Here is a 10,365-nt window from a genome sequence, read left to right as displayed (position 1 = left end):
CATGCCACAGGATGTTCAGGCACCTCAGACTATTGAGGGTAAGTTTCTTATTGATGGCTTGCATGGACGTGTTTTATTTGATACGGGTGCTACACACTCATTTGTAACTAGGACTTTTGTTGCTTTGTCTGGGATGAGGACGAGGGTATGCACTAGACCTCAGGGTATTTCTACACCATTGGGTGATACAGCTATTATACATGAGAGTGATGGGCCTGTGACACTAGATATTGGCAGACTCAGATTTCTAGCCAATCTATTGGTCCTGGACATGCACACTTATGATGTGATACTTGGGATGGATTGGTTGTCTCACTACCATGCCCAAGTTGTTTGTTTTGATAGATCTATTATTTTTACCATACCTAGTCAGGATATGTATGTAGTAACTATGCCACGTTCTAAAGGTGGCGGTATCACCTATTTGTTCCATGTGGAGGAGGAAAATGAGGAGGGGATTACTGTGTCATTGGATAACATACCGATTATACAGGATTTTCCGGATGTATTTCAGGAGATTCCAGGGTTGCCACCTAGTCACGAGATCGATTTTGTGATAGACTTAGCTCCAGGCACTGCGCCTATTGCTAAGGCACCCTATAGGATGGCACCGGTAGAGATGAGAGAGCTGAGAGATCAGATTCAGTAGTTACTCAGCCAGGGTTTTATTCGTAGGAATACATCACCTTGGGGAGCACCGGTTCTGTTTATAAAAAAGAAGGATGGTTCGCTTCGTCTGTGTATAGATTACAGGGAGTTGAACAAGGTTACGATTCGTAACAAATATCCTTTGCCCAGGATTGATGACTTGTTTGATCAGTTAAGGGGAGCCACATATTTCTCCAAGATTGATCTACATTCTGGGTATCATCAGCTGAGGGTCAGGGAGTAGGATGTTCCTAAGACAGCATTTCTCACGCGATATGGTTCTTATAAGTTTCGAGTTATGCCATTTGGGACGACTAATGCACCTGCAGTATTCATGGACTTAATGAATAGAGTCTTCTGGGCTTATTTGGATCAGTTTGTTATTGTCTTTATTGATGACATCTTGATCTATTCTCGGTCGGAGGACGATCATGCTATACATCTTCGCATAATCTTGCAGACGCTTCGTGAGCACCAGTTATATACCAAGTTCGAGAAGTGTGAATTTTGGCAGTGGGATGTGAAATTTTTGAGTCACGTGGTGTCAGAAAAGGGGATAACAGTGGATCCGGCCAAGGTTTCAGCGGTGGTTGAGTGGGGACAGCCTACATCACCTACTGAGATTCGGAGTTTTCTCGGTTTGGCAGGATATTATAGGAGATTCATCCGGGGGTTCTCTAAGATAGCAGGACCACTCACTCATCTGACCAAGAAGGGTGTACAGTTCATGTGGGATGAACACTGTCAGCGAGCTTTTGATGAGCTGAAAAGGAAGCTGACTTCTGCATCGGTTCTGGCCACTCCGCAGAGTGGGATAGAGTATCTTGTTTACACGGATGCTTCGTTGCAGGGTCTTGGATGTGTATTGATGCAGGAGGAGCGACCGATTTCTTATGGATCTCAGAAACTTAAGCCTCATGAGCTTAATTATCCAACACATGATTTGGAGTTGGTAGCAGTGGTCTTTGCCTTGCGTATTTGGAAGCATTATCTATTGGGTGAGTCCTTCAGATTATTCAGTGATCACAAGAGTCTGCAGTACTTGTTCACTCAGCGGGAGCTAAATATGAGACAGCGCAGGTGGTTGGAGTTTGTAAAAGACTATCATTTTTCTATACAGTACCATCCAGGGAAAGCGAATGTAGTGGCGGATGCACTCAGTCGCCGACCTGTTGGTAGTCTTTCTGCTCTATTCACTACTGAGTGGAATGCTTTAAAGAGTGTGGATGAGTTATTGGATGCTTTTATGGCTTGCATGGTGGTTACACCTTCCATCATTCGCAAGGTTTTACAAGCACAACTCACCGATCAGCAGTGTATCGACAAGGTCGCAGAGATAGCTTCCGGAGAGGTTCCATTCTACTATATTGGGGCTGATGGAGGTTTAAGGTACAAGGGACGGTTAGTGGTACCTTCTGCTGATAATTTGAGGAAGGATGTGATGACTGAGACTCATCACCCTGAGTTCTCTGTTCATCCAGGAGGCGATAAGATGTATCAAGATATGAAGCGGCAGTTTTGGTGGGGAGGTATGAAGAGGGACATTGCTCTTTTTGTTTCTCAATGTAGTACTTGTCAGATGGTTAAGATTGATCATCAGAGGCCGCCAGGAGCTCTACAGCCACTACCAATTTCGGAGTGGAAATGGGAGAGCATATCTATGGATTTTGTAGAAGGGTTGCCAAATTCTTTCAAGGGGCATAATTCCATATGGGTCATTGTGGATAGGTTGACCAAGTCAGCTCATTTCTTGCCTATTTGCACTGACTACACTTCGGAGCAGTTGGCGAGGCTTTACATTTCAGAGATTGTGAAGCTACATGGCATTCCATTATCTATTATATCGGACAGGGATTCGAGCTTTGTATCTGGATTTTGGAAGAGTTTTCAGCAGGCTTTAGGTACGGAGTTACACCTTAGTACTGCTTATCATCCTCAGACTGACGGACAGACTGAGAGGGTGAATCAGATTATGGAAGATATGCTTCGGTCGTGTGTTCTGGATTTCAAGGGCCACTGGGAAGAATATTTGCCACTTGTGGAGTTTGCTTATAACAATAGTTTCTAGAAGACTATTGGTATGGCACCATTTGAGGCATTGTACGGTTGACCGTGTCGCTCACCCGTTTGTTGGATGGAGGTTGGAGAGAATCGATTCTTAGGTCCTGAGTTCATCAAGGATACCTCTTAAAAGATTGCTCTTATTCGAGATCGCATGCGTACTGCCCAAAGTAGGCAGAAGAGCTATGCTGATCGTCGTACTCGGGCTTTGGAGTTTCAGGTTGGGGATCAGGTTCTACTCAAAGTGTCTCCTATGAAGGGTGTTATGCGCTTTGGGAAGAAAGGGAAGTTGTCACCGCGATTTGTTGGTCCATTCATGATTATGGATCGCATTGGAACTGTTGCTTATCGGTTGGCACTTCCGGATACTTTGGATCGCGTCCACAACGTGTTTCATGTTTCCATGTTGCGGAAATTTCTTCGAGATGAGGATCGGTATCAGCATATCGATGTTGGGGAGATTGCGTTGCAGCCGGATGCAACTTATTTAGAGCCACCGTGTCGTATTGTCGACCGACGAGATCAGATTCTTCGTAATAAGGTTATTCCTTTGGTTCGTGTTCAGTGGAGTCATCACAATGAGTCTGAGTCCACTTGGGAACGAGAGGATGTCATTCGCTCACGGTTTCCTGAAATATTAGAAGAAGGTAAGAGTGAATTCCGAGGACGGAATTCCTTTTGTTAGGGGGGAAGAATGTAATACCCCTAATTTTAAAAAGGATATTCTTGGTATTTAATGGTATTTAGTTTATTATTTAAGTGCATTTTACTTGATTATGTGTCATTATTTTTTTATTAGGTGCTTAATTGTTTTCTTTTGTGGTCCGATTGAGCTGAATTTTGGAGGAGAGGTTCACGACTCAGTGATACATAATCTGAACGGTGGAGATCAGAGTTTGACCTCGGGAACAGTGATTCATACTCGTGAACAGTAACTGGATCGCACAGGTTTTTTTTCCATTTTGCCCAGATTTCATCAAACATCCGTTCCTGCTTCGTCCGTGGTCCGATCGAGCTAAAATTTGGTGGATAGGTTCATGACTCAGTGTCGCACAATCTGAACGGTGGAGATCAGATTTTGAGTTCGGGAATAGTGTTTCGTACCCGTGAACAGTAACCGGGTTTTGGAACTCGCCGGGATTTTTTAAAAAGACGACGTTGAAACTTTGAACAAAAGTTTCTGAGGCAAGATTCTATCCTTACTCTTTCCCTTAGGCTTCATACTCTTTGCACTCTTAAATGATTCCAGGATTAATGAAGATTAAACCAAACTAAAATGATATCTGTTTTGCTATGAAACTGGTAGTTACACTAGTGTTGTATGCTTGTTCAACCTAGACTGAGCATGTTTGTGGATGCATTGTGGTTCACGTTTTTCCTTACCACTGCTAGTATAAATTATTGGAAGGATGGGTTTAGATGATAGCTATCTTAACTTCTGTAATAGCAACTGTTGGAACTTAAATACTAGGAGGATTTGAGTTTAACACTAGATCAGTTTTATGGAACACTATAATTTGAGCATGTCTACATACATACTGTGAATATTGTTTTGATGCTTACATTATCACAGTTAGTATCAACTGTGGAGGTTAGGATTTTGTGATACATACCCTACATACCTGTATGTCATTTGTAAGGTGTTAAATGGGAGTTTTAATTAATTCTGTCTTTATATCAGACTAAAGGGAACAACTTAAATTGGACATGTATATGTTGTTGTTGTGACCCTGTTTATCAATGCTTATTTTATCACTGCTAACATTAAATGTTGGATGTTGGAATTTAGTTGATATATACTTGATTTATTGGTATTATTGACTACTGGAGGATTGGAAAGTAGGCACCGGTATGGGACGGTGGCATACTAAGGATGGGTTTGGTTTTTAAAACAATACCATTACCCACCTACTTGGAATAAGGATGGGATTAACTAAAAGTTAAGTCCCGTGGATTTGTATTGTCATGGCAACTACTTGTTGAGCGGCAATACCAGGGATTTTGGATGGATTTTATATATGTACTGTTATGGTGCCTCGGTATGAGCTTGAGCCTCAGGACCGATGGCTAGGGAGTGTATATGCATCGGGATGTGTAGCTGGCTACGATGGTTGGAGGTGTACCCTGTTTAGATATAGGTGCATATGCCCACTTCGTGTGCGTTTTAGCATGTTACCTCTATTCAGGTTGAGACCGGCCTGTAGTCCAGTGAGAGTCCTTTAGTGTGACTATATATATATTTACGGACTATTAGCTATTGTTAAATTGTTTAGGATGTACATGCGTATCGGGCCTCTGTTTGGATTGTAGTAGTATAGAACTTGCGCGTGGGCCTGACCCACTTCTATTTTTCAGGTACACGACAGTTCCAGGCTTAGACGTGTTCGTGCTGAGCAGAGGTCTCTATTCACTCTTCCGACGATGTAGGGCTCTCTCTATAGTTTTATTTCTGGACGTTTATTATAGTTGTTCTATCTTCCGTTTGGATGTTTAATAGGGGTCCACTAGAGATGGATTCCCAAGTTGTAAACTGATGGAGTTTTGGAGTTTGGGTTTGATGGATTTTAATAATTATAATATTTTACGGATTCTATTTTTAGTTCCTTCCAGCTTTAATTTCATTTCTTAATTTATTTTGTATTCCGTGTTCATTATAAAATATTAATTGTTTGATATTCCCTCGGGTTTAGGCCTGGGCCTGATCAACCTGTGTCTCGGATCCGAGGGGTATCACATAGTTCTACCCAATCCATTACATCAATGGAAGACCATAATGAAGAGCATGTAGAGGACCTTGGTCACATAGACCAACAAGGTATACTCCATCTAAATGTGCATCATGAGAACATTCAAATACCATTAGACATGCCTAGGCCATTCATTCACCAACCACAACAACAACAAGGCTAAGTTCCATTTGGAATGTCAAGGCCAATGTATGCTCCATAACCTCCCATTATTCAAAGAAATCAAAATCAAGGTGCCCATGTTGCACCTCAAATTGCTAATCCTCCACTTGTTTTAAGAGATCACTATATGCCTAATGAATATAATGCACTCACATGCATTCAATTGCCACCATTTAGAGCACATCACTATGAAATTAAGCCACAAATCATTCAAATGCTTCCTAACTATCATGGACTTCCAAGTGAAGAACCTTACAAGCATTTGGATGAGTTTTTAGAAGTATGTTCCACCGTAAAATATACAGACATGCTGGAAGAGGTCTTAAGGCTTAAACTTTTTCCATTCACCCTTAAAGACAAGGCAAAATATTGGTTTAACAATCTTAGGCCTTTTTCAATCACTTCTTGGGTAGAAATGCAACAAGAGTTCTTGAAGAAGTACTATCTGGTTTCTAAGACCAATGCCATGAGAACTTCCATTAGAGAATTCACACATGGGGATGGAGAAACGTTTCATAAGGCATGGGAACGCTTTAATGAATTGCTTAGGAAATGTCCACATCATGACATGCCCAAATGGCAATTAGTTTAATATTTCTTTGAGAGCTTATCGGACAATTATAAGGGCATGGTTGATGCTTCCATGGGTGGCTCTTATATTGATAGGCATGAGGATGACGTGTGGCGTCTTTATGAGAGCATGAGTGAAAATTCTTTGCATAGAACATTATCATCCAAGAATGGTAGAAATTCACAAGGTAGGAAGAGTGTTGGCTTACATCAAGTCGACCATTCAAATGAAATAGCCGCCGAAATAAAGTCTTTATCTCAAAGGTTTGATCAATTTTTGATTAACCAAAACTCGGCGAACCAAGTATCTTCCTTCCCTAACCATTCTCATCATGCATCAAATGAAACATGTATGACTTGTTCTAGTGTTCTTCATTCTACTTCTCATTGTCCTCACGGAAAAGTGCAAAATGAACCTAATGAACAAGTCAATGCAGCTTTTGTGAACCAAGGGAACAATCCTTATGGTACTCATTATAATCCAAGTTGGAGAAATCATCCGAACGTCTCTTAGAAAAACCAAGGAGAGGGCTCAAACCCTTCCCAAGGCGGTTTTCAAGGGAAGTACATTCCACCTCCACTTCAAAACCAAGGATCCCAAGGTTATAGACCTTGTCAATCACAAGAGAATCAATTTGCTAACTCTCACTTTCCCAACCGATCTTATTCCCAAGGAAATGCTAGAAGTCCCGCATTTGAAGAAAAAGTTTTGAATGCTTTGGGCACTCTTGAGGCAAACACATAATTGCTTCATTCCCACTCTCAATCTATTGCGAAGCTAGAAACACAAGTAGGGCAAATAGTAAGCACTCTTAATGCAAGAGAGAAGGGAAAGATGCCTATGAATGCCCCACTTAAGTAACAATGTGTTGTGGAAACCCATTCCTCATCGGAAGACCACACCACTGAGCATGTTAATGCGGTGACTACCTTGTAGAGTGGTAGGATTGTGGACAATCAAGTTGAAATGTCCAATGAAGAGTGATAAGTGCTTAAATGTTGCACATTTCAGCACCTAAGTTTAGGTATTTCAGTCTTTGCATCTATCTTAATTTTATGTTTTAGTCCTAATTTATGTTTATGTGTATTTCAGGGCAATAAAGTTAAAATGAGCTAAGAACGGTCCAATTAAGCCTTTTTGGAGTTAAGCAAAAATTTTCAGACAATGGCACAAAGCAGTCAATTTCGGACCTTTGATGATGTTCCCAAAGATGGAGAAGCAAACCAAATAGCCCGGGGCAAAAATGGAGCTGAATAAGGCTTAAAGGAATTTGTCAACTCTGGGGGGATCGATCCCCAGGGTGGGGGATCGATCCCCCAGGACTTAGCAACATTACAGTTTTTATTTAATTTTTGGGCTCATTTTGGGAACTGTTGGGCTTTAATGAGATTGTTACTTACGGCCCAGTGAGCCATTAGATTAGGGTTAGTTTTAGTTTTTATTTAGGTAAAGATTATTAGAGAAATGAAGAAGTTATTATTTTTTTTATTTTTCTGTATCGTAGTATCGTATTTTCTCTCTGTAAAAACACGCGAAGAAAGGGAAAAAGTAAGAACAGGCTAGGGTTTGGAAGAAAAGTTCAGAGAAGATGAAGCAGATGATGGGGATTGTCCTGTCTTCGACTCCATCAACCATGAGTGGCTGATTCTTCTACTTAGGGTTGGATAAACCCTAAGCATGTAACCTATTCTCTCTCTCTTTTCATACTTTTTGGGGATTAATTTATGTAATTAGTGTATAGTCTTGAATATTATGAATTAAATTCTTTCAATTGATTATCTGTATTAATCTCATATTTTCTTATGTATGGTTGATTGATAAACAAATTTTACACATGAATTCTTTGTTAATTGATTCTTGTGATGGCTATGCATGGTATTGCTTAGTTGTAATTGTGTTTCAAATTGATGAAAAATGCTTCCATTTGATGGATGGTACTACATGTTTAGGTTAATTTGTTGTCTAATTAGTTTTAAATTCATGTTTAATTAGTTTAATTTAAGTTTAATTAATTTAATTGCAATTCAATTATTAGGTAAGTAGACCATCCATACTTATGTTTGAATTCCATACTTTTTGTCACAATTGCATTATCTTCTAGATTAATGTGTGTTAAATTTGTAACTTGGATTGATAAATCATGCTTTAAATGGGTGAATTGCACTACACTTAGTTTAATTGTCATTAAGTAGTTGATTCATGCTTGAAATTGATGGTTTACACTTTTCATTGCACTTGTTAGCCACATATAGATTACATAGTATTATTTCCTTAATTAGTTGAAAGTGAGTGAGTTAGGGAATGTGCTTAGTGGTGAATCCTACACCCTAAGTCTCTTTCTAATCTCTTAAACTCTATTTTTTTATTGCAATCATTTAGTTTAAAATTAGTTTTAATCACAAACAAAACCCTTTTGGCAATCACATAAGCACTAAAGTAGAATTCAATTCTGGAAAACCTATAATTGTTTAGATCTCTTGGGACGATCCCTGCTCACTTCATACTCCATAGTATAAGTGTTTAGTGGTTTTATAAATTTTAAAATATGGTGCCCACTTGACATTATTTCTAAACCTAAAGTGTTGTGCATTATTTTGTGCACACGCTCGGTCGCACCATAGTTTTGGCGCCGTTGCCGGGGATCTAACGGTTTTGAAGAATTGAATTAAACATTAGTTCTTTGTTGATTGTCTACTTTTAAGTCATTTTAATTTTTAATTTTTTTTTATTTGATTTGTCAATTAGGTACTTGAAGCAAAGTGGAGCAAACGCTGGACTTAGAAGCAATTAAAAAAAATTTGAAGTTGTTTAACGACCATCTGTAAGTTCTCTTTAATTTTAGTACTTTAATTGTATACCAATTTGCATGCTGTGGACAGCCCAAGTGGAGGCTTAAATTGAATTGTTTTATTTTTAAGTCCAAGCATACCTTCTTGTAGAAGGCATCGGCCCGTGTGGAGGCATTTATTTGTTTTAAGTGCATTGATATTATTGAGGAGTTTGGGAACATCGTATGTGGAGGTTGAAATTTTGAAATGTTGGTGTGTTGACTTGTTCTAGTGCATGCATGGTCGTAGATCACTTAATCGTCCTCTTGCTCCTGTAAATCAAAATCTCGAAATTTTTCTTCGGCGTTTAAGAAGTAGTACTAGGAATAGTCATCTTAATCTTTCAAATTTTGATCTTCCATCACCTTTAATGGAAGATCCAATTGAAGATCCCATTGTAGATCTTGGTCATGTAGATCATAATGGTGTGAACCACCCACCACAAGTTCATATCGTGGATCCTCAAGGTGTGCATCAACCCTTGGGAATGCCACAACCAGTTAATCATGCGGTGCAACAACCTAATCTAGGGATACCAAGGCCAAATGTTGTTCCCCCAATTGGTGAGCAACAACAACAATATGTTCAAATGGCATACCCTCAACAAGGTCAAATGGCATATCATCAACAAGGTCAAATGCCATATCCTCCTCTCAATCCTCTCAATCCTCCAATGGTCCTTAGGGATCGTTACACTCCAAATCAATATAATGCACCCACTTGCATTCAATTGCCAAATTTTCGTGCTCATCATTATGAGATTAAGGCTTCCACCATTAACATGTGCCCCCTTTTCTATGGGTTGAGCAATGAAGAGCCTTATAAACATTTAGATGAGTTTTTGGAAGTCTGCTCCACCGTGAAAATCACGGATGTTTGAGAAGAAGTCCTAAAAATGAAGCTTTTCCCTTTCACTCTTCGGGATAAAGCTAAATATTGGTTCAATAACTTGCGGCCGAATACAATCACCTCTTGGGCACAATTGCAACAAGAGTTCTTAAAAAAGTATTACCCCGCAAGTCGAACTGATGCCATGAGAACTTCCATTCGTGAATTTAAACAACAAGAAGGAGAACCCCTTCATGAAGCATGGGAACGTTTGAATGACTTGCTACGGAAGTGTCCACATCATGACATTCCTAAGTGGCAATTAGTTCAATGTTTCTTTTCAAGTTTATCCGATGCCAATAAGGGCATTGTTGATGCTTCTTGTGGCGGAAGCTACATTGAAAGAAATGAAGATGAAATTTGGCAACTTTTCGAAAAAATGAGTGAAAACTCAATGCATAGATCTTCATCTTCTAGGGGTAGTCACCTAGCACATATGGGAGGAAAGAAAGCTATAAAT

At 39.7% G+C, this 10,365-nt stretch overlaps 1 non-coding gene across 1 annotated transcript; it reads right to left on the bottom strand.

The window, feature by feature from the left end:
• Positions 1-10,047: 10,047 nt before the first annotated feature.
• On the bottom strand, positions 10,048-10,154 carry LOC132297836 (small nucleolar RNA R71). The gene has a single exon (XR_009479426.1). It is a non-coding gene; the product is annotated as a small nucleolar RNA R71 (small nucleolar RNA).
• Positions 10,155-10,365: the final 211 nt, after the last annotated feature.

Source organism: Cornus florida, unplaced genomic scaffold (assembly GCF_030987335.1).
Source record: "Cornus florida cultivar Cherokee Brave unplaced genomic scaffold, ASM3098733v1 CherokeeBrave_3.0.0_Hap2_Chr02, whole genome shotgun sequence".
NCBI lineage: Eukaryota > Viridiplantae > Streptophyta > Magnoliopsida > Cornales > Cornaceae > Cornus > Cornus florida.
This window is presented reverse-complemented; position numbering and strand designations above follow the sequence as displayed.